This window comes from Fukomys damarensis, unplaced genomic scaffold (assembly GCF_012274545.1).
Source record: "Fukomys damarensis isolate Sample0158 unplaced genomic scaffold, DMR_v1.0_HiC HiC_scaffold_39, whole genome shotgun sequence".
Lineage (NCBI taxonomy): Eukaryota > Metazoa > Chordata > Mammalia > Rodentia > Bathyergidae > Fukomys > Fukomys damarensis.
Window position 1 is genome coordinate 147,372 of NW_022900951.1, and position 14,047 is coordinate 161,418.

Here is a 14,047-nt window from a genome sequence, read left to right on the forward strand (position 1 = left end):
GCTGAAGAAGCTGTTCTTTGCAGCCGGGCCGGCGAGAGGGGGCTTTGCGGAGAGTTTGGGACGCTGGGAGGTGTGGTGGGGATGTCAATGCCTTCCCGGTGCGGCCACGGGCGGCCTTTTCTGTTAAGGGAGACCATGAAAACAGCTCCGTTTTCCAAGAATCCCTAGTTTTGCACGTGTGGTGGTTTCACCCTTGTCGAGAGAAAGTGCTACGTGCCTGTCCCCCCTTTCCGGACCACAGCATTTGCTCTGCGTCGCAACCGTACCGTCCTCATCCTGGTCGGTCGGGGTAGGTTGTGAGGCCCCAACTGCCCCTGCAGAGCGGCACAGTGCTGACCCTGAGCATCCGGATAAAATGCAGCCGCCCAGCGTGCTTGCTGCTCTGCAGAAGTAAAGTTCGCCTTGGGGAGAAACTGTGGAAAGATCGTGCTGATCTTTTGTCCCGTTTGTGACACCAGAGAGTTCATGCTCAACACCAAGGGAAGGGAAAGGGTTCTTGGTAAGGACAACTTTCTGCAAGGGCTGCCTGTGAAACCCAAACTGAGAAACACAGGGAAGAGGGGAATTACGTGGACGTGGACCTGTGATATTGACAGTGGTTTTATTGCAGATGGTAAGTTAATTAGATATATTGTAGGGAGTTAGACAGGGCTGCCCTCAAGTCGCCAGCCCTCACGTTGCCAACATGGAGGACAACGGAGACACATTTCGCTGAAGGTCAGAATTGTAAAAGGAGAGAAACTACTATACCGTTGTGCTTCCCCTGGGGATAAATAGCAGGGATTAATATTCTAAGTAATTCTGAGTCAGGGTTTTAACACAGCCTTTTCAAGAAATGTTCCTGACCCCCACTTTTACTGGAAATCTTTGTACCTTTGCACTGTTACTTGCTCCCCCATTTCAGCCCCACTTAATTCATTACCTGGGGGATTGTACTTGTAATCTTATTGGTTGGTCGTGGTTTTGCCCCGCCTCATGCCCGCCTTGTAGATTTCCATTGGGTCTTAGAGGTTTGGTTTGGTTTGGTTTGGTACCGGGAATCGATCTGGGGTCCTTGCGCTGGCGAGGCAGGCCACCGAACTGCTGAGCTGAATCCCCGGCCCCGGGTCTTAGAGTTTTGACCCACTTTGTATTGGACTCATCGCCTGGATTTGCTGTATAAAACATGTTTGAAAAGTTGGGTGCCGCTTTTGTCTCTTAGACAGAAGCTTCTTTCAATAAATTTTTCCTACTCTTAACCTCCGTTGGTGCTAGACTTCATTCTTCGATTGTAGAGAACGCAAACTCACGTTTCAGATATTTAATGGGTTTGGAAGTCCCCCCCCCCCCGTATCATTGGGAAGCGGTGTCATCTCTGAAATAATCGCGATCGTCCTTTTACTGACTTGACATTATTTTAAAATTGAAATGTTGATTGAGATGCACTTTGTATAAAGCAGTCCCTGAGGTAGAGGTAAATCGCAGCCTTCAGGTTCTGCAAGGGTCTGAATGGATAGGAATGAAAGGGATTTTTGAATAGGGAGGAACACGGGGGAGACACCAGAACGGGATTGCAGGCCTCGTGGGTGGAAGAGGAGTCCGCAGCCATGCAGCGCATTCCTCCCCTGAGGTCAGATTGTTCTTAGTGTAACCGTCATGGAAGGAGCGCGTGCTGACCTGGCCTGAGAGGTGGGTCCAAGGTCACAGGCCTAAAGAGTGGAGAGGAACCTCGTAACAGATGCTGGAACTATGGCTTGTGTTACTGCTGATCCGGCTACCTAATCGTTTGCGAGGCAAATTTGGAAATTAGGAAATTGGTCTTGTAGGTTTAATAATATAGGGGCCATCCTCATCGAAGTATAAAGCAAGAGGTTTTCTCTTGGATACAACAGATTTCAAGGTGTTCCGTGTTTTTTATTTTATGGGGAATGAATGTAGGTATGTAGGTAGCGCTGAGCCATGTAGTTTTTTTTGTTTTGTTTTTACATTTTTGAGATTGGTCTTAGTTTTCCAGGCCGGGGAGGACTTTCGATACTGTGCCCATCTCCGTGACTGTTGAGAAGACAGGCGTGTGGCATTTTGCCTGTTCAGGGCTCCAGCCAGCCGCCTTCCTGCTGTACTTGGGAGGAGCCTGAATGCGGACTCAGGCGCGCGCCTCTTCCTGTCGCTTCTCCCATCTGGGAAACCGCTCGGTGTCCCCGTCGGTGCCGTTGTTCAGCCTGCTGTGCCCCCGCTTCTGCGTCACTCGTGTGCCCTGGCTGCCCGGATGTTCTTGTTCCGCACCCGCCTGACTCTGAGTTACCATTTGCGGTGTCGCCTCTGCGGCAGCGTCTGCCTTGTGCCTTTATCCTGACTGGGTCTGTTCACTTGTAGCAATGGTGGTGACGCTGGGAGGTTTGTGTGTTGCCTCGCGTGAGCCTAAGTTATTCAGAGTTTTCACTGCCGCGTTTCCGGAGGGGCCCTGTGCAGAGCAGAAAGCCTGCTCACGGTGGGTGTGGTCTCAAGTTGTTTCGTCCCCAGTGTCCCCCACTGTCTCCGTTTTCCCTGCCCTCTTCAGGTCTGCTGTGCAGGGGGACAGCACGTGGACACAAGCACCTCACTGTGTTTGGCAAGCTCTCTGGCCTTTCCTTTGTCAATTTTTTCCAGTCCAAGTTCAGAAATATCTCAAAGGAGACTGTATAGTCTGACATGGAAACTAAAAATCCTGTCATGTGACCCTTGGGGACAAGGATCGGAAGAACAGTGGGAGAAGAAAGGCTTTTCCCGTCCGTCTCTGACCTACAGGTTTTGAGGCTCCGAATGCAGGGAGAGGAGGGTGTTGGCCTCCGTGTTTCTTCCTCTGCGGTCCGTCTGTCCTCTCTGCTTCCCGCTGTCCGTCCCTGCCGTCTTCTGGTTTTCATTTTTATTTCCTTTTCTCATTCCCTCTTTCCTGCCTTTTCCCTTCATCCATCAGTATTAATTGAAGTGCAAATCATTCTCCAAATGTTTTGCCCATTTGTTATTGAGTAGAATTTACCTTTTATGCCAGCTTTACTAAAACATACTTTACTTACTATTTGATTCAGTCACATAAGAATATACATAGTCAACTGCCTCGTCAATTTACAGTATTTTGTGGATTCGTTTGTTTTTATTTTTTGGTACTGGGATCAAACACAGGACCTTGCACTTGAGAAGCGGGCGGTAGCACTACTGAGCTAAATCCCTGGCCCTTACAATATTTTCTTTTCCAAACCCTTAGGAATGACTAATCTGCGGTATATTCCGTACATTTTCACTCTGGCCGTTGTGTGTAGGTGGATGATCTAACACGGTTTCTGTGTCTGACTTTGATGCATGACGTCTCCATAATGGGTTTATGTTGTAGCATTTATCAGGAAATTACTAATTATTATGAATAAATAATATGAAAAGGCTCCAGTTTTGGTTATTCATCGATTTGTGGACATCATGCGTCATTCTACCTTTTAGCTTTTATGAACATTATGTTGAAATGTTATTGTAAAGTGCGTTCCAGCCTGTGAAATGTGTCAAGCTCGTACGTCGGGTCACCAAAGAGTGGGAGAGAGGATTTAGTTGGCCTGATAGAAAGAAGTTTCTGACCCAAGAAAGCTGAGAGCGTAAGGGAGCGTGGAAGTGGGTTGCAGCCGAAGCTCCAGGCATTTTTTGTACAGCAAACTCACATTGTGTAGGAGTTTTTTATGCAGTAAGGTCGTGTTGCAGATCACCTCAGGTGAAGCTCAGTTCTGCCTATTGTGTTACACGTGCAGTTGCTCAGCTAGTATTCGTCTAACAAGTCCCGGAGCAAGCACTCCCCTGTGGGAATCCCGCACTTTGGTTCAACTCTCAGCGTTACCACATAGAAGAGCAGAGGCGTTCCTGGAAGGAGTAGGAGTAAGGGCCAGGCTGTTCCGCTTGTTTGTTCTGTTGCTGGAGCTCACCAGAGACGATGGCAGAAGTCCCAGTACAGCCTGGAGCTGTTACTCATCGGGGGTGAGGCTGTGGGCCCAGCCCTCGGGTCTGGGTCTGTGTCAGCTCAGCCCTCCCCTCCGGACCCGGATCCCCTCGTCTCAGGAGTGGCTCTGTCTTGGGCCTGGTCCTTTCCTATCAGTCTCTGCCTAAGTTAACTATCTGCAGTATAAACAGTCATGTACAGATCTCATGTAGATTTGTTTTTGTAACTCTTTTTGTTTGTTTGTTTGTTTGTCTCACTATGTAGTTCATACTGCTCTGGAACTCACTGGGTAGCCCAGGCTGGTCTCGAACTCCTGCCTCAGCCTCCCAGGTGCTGGGATTACAGGCGTGCGCCACCACACCCATCTGTCTACATAACTCGTGTATGTGTCTAAGATAGTAATTAGTGACTCATATGTGAATAATTACTGTTATACATGGATAGTTCCATTAAGATTAATGTACAGACTAATAGGTGAGCACCCAGGGGTATGCATACTAATAGGTGATAACGTGGTCTGACAGAATGTGGACAGGTGGGGTACTTAGGAGCCAGTTAGAAGTAGGAAAGGTTTGTTGGAGTCCCCAGGACTGATACTGGAATGACACAGTGAGAGGAGAGCACAGAGCTGCGCTCTCAGACTCCCTCCGGTGATGCCCTGTGTGGTGACCTCAGGTCCCTGTCGGCGAGGCGGCCTTTACCACACTGCACTTGCCCACCTGACTGTGCCTCTTGTCATTTCAGTAACTGTGAGTTGTCTCCACATCCTCAGCAGCGGTTGTTCCCGCCTGCTTTCTGAGTGTAGTCTACGAAGTGGCATTGTGTTGTGATGGAGCAACATTTGCCTCATGACTAGTGGCAAGCATGGTCTTGATAGCAACAGATATGGGAATTGTTGCATTCTAAGGAAGATTGGTATTTTAATTCTGTGTTTCAGATGAAACAGCCTTGAGAGATGACATTGTTTAAATATGTTGTCTTATAGCCGGGCGTGGTGGCGCACGCCTGTCATCCTAGCACTGGGGAGGCTGAGGCAGGAGGATCGCCGTGAGTTCGAGACAAGCCTGGGCTACATAGCGAGTTCCAGGTCAGTCTCAGCTGCATAGTTGAGATCCTGTCTCAAAACAAACAAACAAATGTCTTTCTTTTTTACTTGGAAAGAAAGAAAAATGTACAAAATAACCTGTCATAAAATCTGAAAAGAGTGGAGAGAAGCAGCACAGTTTGCTGCCAGGGATTGATTGAGGAAGCCGCTGTCCTCTAAAAGTATGGGAAGACTTGAGTCGGACATGAGTGGAATTTGTGTCGGGGTCAAGAGCAGGCTCAGCGCTGCGAATGCTGTGTTCTTAACATAGGAGGGGAAACAGCAGGGTGATACAGTGGGGGAGAGGCCTGGTGAGACTGCCCTAAGTGGCTCGCAGGGTTCCGTGACACAAAGCTGTTTTCTTTATGATTTACGGGGTCTGCACACTTGGGCTTAGAGAAAGAAACAGAATGTGCATCAGCTTTTTGTTAGCAGATGCTGGAAAACACAGTGTCTTGTTTCAATTTTAAGAGGTTTACACTAAAAAAGTTGAGTTGAATGCTGGTGCCTAACCGGACGCTTGCAGAGTGAGCACTTGCCTAGCATATGCAAGGATCTGAGTTCGACCTCATTACCTCAAAAAAATTAGACAGAAAGAAAAATAGTAGAGTTGAATTGAAACTGTGTTGAAATGAAATCAGAATCTAGAATAGACGTCCACGTTCCCGTATGCGTTGAAGAATTAATGGTCATGGTGTGAAGACAGCGTACATCTACTTTATTGGATCTGTTAGTGAGCTTTCAATTGCTGTAAAATCAACTGGCCCACTGTACAAGGAGAATAGATTAAATGTGGATTAATTCTAAAGGTTGCAGCCCTTGGTCAGCTTGTTTCATTACTTGTAGTCTTGTAGCACAGCAGAAACATCACAGAGCGGCCTTATGAGGAAGTGTGCTCACCCTAATATCACCCATGGAGAGCAGAGGTGGGGAGAAGGGAAGCGGGTGTCATGCTAGAGCATATTCCTATTGACCTTTTTCCTCTAAAACATCAGTAATTTAAATTCCTGAAGAGGTCAAAATTTGTCAGATACCCAGCACTCCATAACAATCGCCTTGTGGGTCGGGGATTTAGCTCAGTGGAACCTGTCTGCCTTGAAAGTACAAGGTCCTGAGATTGATCCCCAGTACCAAAAAATCCAACCAATCCCCTTGTAACAAGGCCTGCGGTCTGTGCATTTAGAGGATCTTTTACTCCATAACAGTGAGCAAGTGCCTAGGAATACTGTGGCTTATCATACAACAAAATGCTATTTAATGTCAAAAGTGATACCTGGCATTTCATCACAATATGAATTCACCTGGAGATTAGTAGGAAAATATTTGGATCGCTTCTCAGCCTTTTGGCTAAGATCAAGTGTAGGAAAATATTTTAGAGCCATTTCTATAGCTCTTTCGAAATTCTGTCTACCTATTTTTTCACTTACACCAAGGCTATGGACTGCTAATTTACCGTCTACCCTAAAATTGTGATGTTCTCGCTATGTTATGTAAGTGACTATGTGAGCGCTGTCTGTCTCTTTGCTTTCTGGGGTTCCCTTGTTAAATGCTAGAAGAGGGAGAGAGACCAGAGTGCAGAACGCTCTCATATACTCAGTCTGTCCCCGTGTGATGCGCTGTGACTGCAGGACTCTGTCACCGGTAGGGCCCGTCTCCAGATAGAAGTATTCCATCTTATCCAAAATTGTAAATTTCTTTTTAAATTTTTTTTCCTGTCTCTGAAGTGATTTGTTTAGATACCATGGTTGGTTTCAATAACTTTTTGTGTTCTATCCATATCATTACTATTATTGCTGTCTTTTTATGAGAAAGGGCCTCACTGTACACTTCAGGCTGGCCTCGAACTCTTTGCGTAACCCAGGCTGGCTTTGAACTCACAGCAGTCCTCCTGCCTCTGCCTCCCAAGTGGTAGGATTACAGGCTTGTGCCACCAGGCTTGGTTTTGTTACTGTCTTGTTGACCGTAGCCTTCTAAGTGGCATTTTATTGTGGCATTTCATGATGACTGGTGACTAACATGTTCATAAGAAACTGAATACATGAAGTCTTTAATGGTAAGAGTGGTGACTGTTTCTTCCATTTTTAGTGTAAGGAAACAGTCACCCTCTTTTTTCTTAATTAGAAAGAAAATGTTAAGTATGCAAAGTAATTTGTTTTTAAATTTGAGTTCAGTGAAAGTCAGAAACACAGTTTTCTGCAGATGACTCGGTGATGAAGCAAGCATTTTCCAGAAAAGTGGGAATTCATGGATGGAAACAAGACTCCACCCGGGGTCGGCACCCGTGAAATGAGTCGGTGCTGCACAGACGGCGGATGGAGTGACGGGGAAAACTCTCGTGCAAGAGAAGTGAGCAGAGCTCTGGCGAAGATGCTTGGGCCAGAGTAAACTTGTATCTTTATTGTTTCCGGAATCTGAGTAATTGTGTCTAGAGAAGGAAAGTGACTCGCGTGAAACATTTGTACTCGATGCGGAAATATGTATGAAAATTCATGTTTCGATACTACCATATCCAACCTTACCACTGGAGTTGAGGCTGAGGAAGTAATTTCATTGGTGATCACTTCTGTAGCATATGGAAAAATGTGGTTTAAGACACAGTATTACAGGTGGGGAAGAAGCGAGGACCAAGGTACATCATGTAGAGGTACAGGATCCCAATGATGGATGTAACTGTGCTGCATACTTAAAATGTACCAGTAAACTTCATGGAAAAAACCCCACCGTATAACAAATAAGTAATAAAATAGGATGAAAATAATTGAGTAGAACATCAGTTCTGCTTAATTCAGAATCCAGATCTTTATTTCCATGTGTATTGAATTAATTTCTATATCCAGTGTGGGCAAGTAGCAGAAATCCACTTTGGTGGTTCTGTGATTGCATTTTCACGTACTGTGAGAAATGACTGGCATAACTTAGGAGGAAAACATACTTACTGTGGGTTATTTTCAGTCCAGAGTCAACTCGTCGCTCGTAGTCCCGGAGCAAGGCAGACAAGGATGAGAGAAGCCCGTGGTGACGGGAAACTGTTAACCTCATTTTCCTCTGGGAAGGGGAGCGCGTGAGAGTGACGGAGAGGCACGGGGTGCGGGGATGCAGTGCGCCCTGCTGGAGCACAGCCCCGGCGCCCTCCTCCCTCCGAGCGTCTGCTCCACGCCCTGAACCTCCGCGCCCCGGCCGGTCACCCCAAGGCCTTTCCGCACGGCATTTAGAGCTCGTTTTACTCCGAGTCCCTGGCGGTGTTGAAATGCGTAGACACCGTGCGCCTTGGTCGTAGGACAGAGTCACATTGAGTCTGGACGGGAAGGGCTTCCTACCAGTGATGACGGCACAGTGTCGCCTGGAGACCATGAAGTGACACGCTCCGGACGGGAATCGACCCCGTGATCGCCTGGTTCTTAGCCTGTGGAGTCCCGCGCCTAACGGAGACGTTTACCGGCGCTGAGACGTGTGGACCTTCACCCATCGGGAGACGACGTGCACAGGTACAGCGTCTCTCTGCTCCGTACAGCCCGCTCCTGGAGACCTCGGAGTCACACAGGAGTGACACAGTGTCGCACTTAACACCGAAATGGCAAGGAGCGTTTTCTAGCACGTTCGCCGCGTACTCGGAAGGTCACGGTTGGCGATGCGCTAACCGGGTGGGATGTGGGAGTCGTTTCGCAGTAGCCACCTTCGGACGCGTTTCATTGTGTCCTTCTGTGAGCAGACGTTTACGTTTCAGGCACTTTACGCCATCTCGTGGAAAGGTAGTGGCACAAAGTACAGCTTATTCTTTTTGAATCCACCTCCCTCGCCTCCTCTAAATCCTCTTTCCCCGTCTTTGTTCTTGTTGATGCTGTTCGTCTTCTTTCATGTTTATGAAAATGTTTCCGTTCATTGAGGTTGCTGGGTTCCTGTACGTGACGTAACTTTATTCTGCTTATTTCTCCTTCCCCTCCCTCTCCTCATGTTTAGGATCCTGGACCACTTCCCATCCGCTGATCAACCTCTGTCTCCTTCTCTCCATCCTTTACTGTGCGTTTTGTTTGTGCTTTGCCTTACTCCAATGAGAGATGCTCTCTGGTAGTTAAGCTTGTGTATCTGATTTATTTCACTCGACATTTTATTTTGCAGGTGCATCCATTTTCCTATAAATTTTTCCATCTTTATACCTGAATAGCATTCTAAAATGTATAGATAGCACATTTTCTTCATGCGTCCACCTGTCCGTGGATCTGCGGGCCGCTTGCAGGACTTAGCTGTGAGGGCTCGTGCCGGTATCACATTGGTTCGGATGCGTTGCTGTAACGCGATGTCTGAGCTCTGTGGGAAAGACGCCTAGAAGCGGGATGAGCTGAGTCACGCTATTTTAGGGTGGCAGTAAGGAAAAGGTCTTATACTGGCTTAGTTTGAATACAAGTGAAATATCAGAGGCCTAAAGAAAAGAGAGAAATTTTAGAAACGTTACATACATAAGTTTTCTGTTACTGTGGTATCCAAACCCCAGAGAGGCCAAAGTTGAACCTAAAAAATTGTTTCTGGCCTTGTCGTGCATTCAAATACCATTGCCTGTCATTGAATGAGCGGTCTGCCCCGAAACCAGGACGTTTCCTCTCAGCTACATCTACTTTTAGAAATGATTTTTAGTAGTAGCAGTAATAGCACTAGTATTATGTTTGAGAGTGGGTCTCACTGAGTTGTGCAGGGTGGGGGTTTAGCCTGCGATCTTTTTGGTTCAGCCCACGGGAGCCGTGTGATTACTGCTGTGGATCACCGAGCTCTGCTCTGGTAGGGGGATTAACATCACTGCGACTTCCCAAGGTCACAGTGCTTGGTTAAATTACACAGCATCAACTGTTTACTTGTTCCTATGTCCAGAGTGTTGTGATATTTGCCAGTTGAGAGCGTGTGATGGCCAGTCTGAAAGAAATCCTTGAATTCTTCTGGCTGTAGATAAGTGTCTGTTAATTTTAGATTAATTATGCGTAGCCCAAGTTTTCTAAAAGGATTGTAGTTTCCCATTTCTGGAACTGGGACCCTAAAACTGTCCTACTTTTTTGAACTGTAGAAATGTCTTTCTTTTTATTATAAGCATCTTTGAGACCATGATCTTCATTTATGTTAATACAGTGGGTCACTGTGCCATCCCCTGATACCTTCTGAATCGTGGCTCAGGATAAAACAGCCTCACGTGGGTGAGCCTGACATCTGCTGTTGGAGCCGTGTCCTGAGAGTAGGATCTTATTTCGGAGGAATGGTGCCCTGGGTACGGAGTATTGAATTGGGGCCCACTGTAGGTGGTTCATTTGGGGACTTGTTCGGTGCTTGGCCAACAACACACTTGCGTTCAGAAGGGAAATTGGGAAAGGATTGGGTCAATCTCGACAGGACTGTGGCTGAGTGTTGCTCTCTGCTCAGGAGGAGGCCTGTGGGAATTAAAGCACCTTGACCCTGGGAGGCTGTTGGGCAAGGCTGTGTGGGAACCGTAGGTCTAAAATTCCTGCCTCCCGAGCCTCCCTCACACAGCACCTGGCCTGAGACGCCCTGGGCTCCCTGGTCCGGAGAGTGGTGCGTCAGCTCGGGAACGTGTTTAACCTTCTGAGTGCGGGTACCTCTGAAGTGCAGCGAAGCCAGCTGCTTCCCTGTGCTGCATCCTTATTTCCGTCTCTTTGGATGTGTACGGTCTCAGTTGTTGCTCTGTTCATTTGTGTTGGTAAATATTTCTTGTGATTTGGAGAACACTGTTTTCGCTGCATTGGATAAGGACATAGATGAACTAATTACCAATATTTAGTGAGTCTGCTTGGCGATCTTATTTGAATACATCATGATCTTTTGCCTTTTCTAAGAATTCTGAAGTATTTTTTACTCTTCAGAAACTTTCAAGACTCTCTGAATTTCTTGTTTGTTTGTTTTTTGTTACTGGGGATTGAACTCGGGTCTTTGTGCTTGCAAGGCAAGCATTGGAACCACTGAGCTAAATCCCCGGCCCTTGAGTTTCTTTTCAATTTCCATGTTTTTCCATGTCATTTGATGCTTTGAGGAAAATATTAATTCTTAATTCATCTTGAAAAACTGCATTTTATATAAGCATTTGATCCTTATAATCCTTATTTTCTTTTAGGTGCAGGTTAAATACTGTCAAACTAATAAAGTTTCAGTAGATTTTTATTGCATCAATGCTAGACTACATTATCTTTATGACTACCAGTACATTTAATTTTATTTTCCTTTGTATGTCTTATGTTTCTTTTTTTTCTTGGTACCGGGGATTGAACTCGGTTCCTTGCGCTTGCAAGGCAGGCCACCGAACTGCTGAGCTAAATCCCCGGCCCCGTGGTGCTCTTTAATTTAGATGCCAAAAACCTCTAGAACCTCCAGCTGTTCACAGGTGTCACCGTGGCACCGCTGGACCACACACGGTGTAACTGCCCACAGCGAACACAGCAGTTTGGTTAACCTCCCTCCCCGTACTGGGAATCCTGGGAGAACGCAGGACCTTGCGCTCTCCAGGCAGGCAGGGCACCCCTGAGCTGAATCCCTGGCCCCAGAGCAGAGAAATTTGGGAAGGTCCTGCTGTGACTGCCTGAAATCCGTGTGGTGAGCGTGCAGGCTGAAGAATACCTCCAGGACGAGCACCCAGAGGGGATTCCTCCCACCGCGGCTTTCTCGTGGAAATGTTGTGTGCCGAGAGAGCAGAAGTTAAAACCCCAGGAGTGCTGCCTTCAGAACCAAAAGAGAGAATGGGGTGGGGAGGGTGGAAACAAAGTGCTCTGAACTGCTCCAACTAGCACTAATTAAAACGTGGTGTACACATACTGCAGTTTAAAAAGCACGATAATCCAACGCTTAATAGCAAGTCAATGCAGTATCAGGGCATTTTCATTGCAGACTAATCCAGAGGCTTTGCATCCACAAAGGATTCACATCAAAGACATTGTAATGGAGTGGATTGATCTCACAGATGGCTTCCAACACTGCAGAATAAAAGTGCACAGACTAGTTCTTGTGTATTTAAGGGAAGCTCTTCTGTGAAGAAGCTTAGCACCCGATCTGAGTTATTAATTTGCCCTTTTCAGTGGGGGATCTGGGGTTACAGCATCGCTCCATGGTGGAGCTGAACTGAGACAGTTCTCCAGAGTGGCTCGGCTGTACCTGTGACAGCTCCGCCCTCTTCCTCTGAAGGTCATAGCACCTTCTGCCTGCAGATCAGAGAATCTGCACTAAGGACCTGTGGTCAGACAGCGTAACAGTGCTGCTCTGAAGTCACGACTCTGAATGTCTGTTGTAGACCTGCAACCTCGGATAACAAGCCTGTGAGTACCTCAGCTTGCCATCCTAAATGTGTTTGAGGTTATCGTGGAACGTGTTCGTGACTGAAAACCATCAGGCAGTATCCCTCTTCTGTCATGTATAGTCGTGACTATTCAGGAATATGACTACCAATTCTAAAGCAAACACTCCATCAGTAAAGCAAGTTAGATCTCATTCCTGCTACTGTTGCCGAAATGTGGCTTTGGCATTGTTCATTCTCTTAAGAATTTCTAGCCAAATGGCTTTTTAGCATACGCATGTCTTTTTAATCGTCAAAGTTTGCATTCTCTCTTTCTCTTTTGTGTGTGTGTGTGTGTGTGTGTGTGTGTGTGTGTGTGTGTGTGTGTGTGTGTGTACCGGTTCCGGGAATCGAACTCAGGACCTTGTGAGTCAGGTGGTGGAACCACTGAGCTAAATCCCCAGCCCCTGAATTCATTTGAAAATGAGACAGTAACATCTTTTCCTGGGTGTCAAACAGCCACAGTTCTAAATTCTTGAACATAAAATTGAAAAGGGTGAACTGGTTAAATGACTGGTTCAGGCTTCATCTAGTTGCCAAGGAGTCTCTGCTAAAGTTGGGGTGGAACAGTGTGTTTTTACACATGCGCTGAGAGATATTAGAGTAATTCAGATCCATCCCGAAGGGGTGGGAGAGAGCGGTAGTGACCTCGCTCTGTCCTGCACCTAAGTCTGCTGTACAGCAAATACTGGAGGCCAGAGAAGCGCAGAAAACCCTCACCGATGCCATCAGTGTTATGAACACACAGTGCCACGGGTCTGCAGCTGCCTCGGGTTTACTACACCGTGTGAGGTTGGTTGCGTGCTGGCATTTTCTTCCTGTATCAGTGACCCGCGAAGTGTCGTGTGTTATGTTCTGTGTCGAGACGCCCCCCACAGGCTCGTGCGGATGCGGTGGGACTTTCTTTCTCAGAGGTGGTTGAGTCTAGAATGTGTGACGCTGGAGTTAAAGGCGTGCGATTACTACACCCACTGCAAGTGAGTGATTGGGTTGGTGTCTGCCTGGTCCCGGCAGTCTGGAGAGGACGCAAGAGGCAGGAAGATGGGGTGAAGCTGTCGTTACCTTGGCTCCCTGTGTGCGCCACGTTGTTTCTCCTCTGCGCTGCCTGTTGCCATCCCAGCCTTGGAGCCAGCCGATCATGGACTGAAGCCCTAGGAACTGGGAACCGCATAAGCCACTTTCGCCCTAATCTTGGGTGTTGGGTATTCTGTCTCAGCAGTGAGAGTAAAGCAACTAACACAGTCATGTCAGTTCTTAGCAGGAGTTTGTCCACGAAAAATTTTTTTAGTATTGCAGTAACTATTGATATGCATAGCCTGATTCTAAGAAAGGCCAGCAAGTTTGTTTTGTTTAGTATGTATTGATGTTGAGATCTAAGTGCTTCAGAGGTATTTCCTCACTGGTTTTTGTTGTTGCTGGGAATAACTTAGCTTTATTCAGTAGTTTTTTTAGTGAATATTAAGACCATGAGAAACAATATGATTTTTTTTCCAGTTTATTTTGAGTTTGGCAGCATTATTCTTCCATTTTTTTTTCCCTAAAATACTACACCTTGATTCTTTTTTTTTCTCCCCACTGGGGTTGAACCCGGGTCCTCGCACTTCTGAGGCAGGTGGCGGAACCACTGAGCTAAATCCCCAGCCCACACCTTGATTCTTGAATCATTTATTGATGGTGATATTGTCTCTCACCTCAATGTTCGTACATTAAATTT

At 46.8% G+C, this 14,047-nt stretch overlaps 1 pseudogene; it reads left to right on the top strand.

Moving 5' to 3' along the window:
- The first annotated feature begins 6,345 nt into the window (after positions 1-6,345).
- On the top strand, positions 6,346-6,469 carry LOC117284908 (annotated as a pseudogene).
- The last annotated feature ends 7,578 nt before the right edge of the window (positions 6,470-14,047 follow it).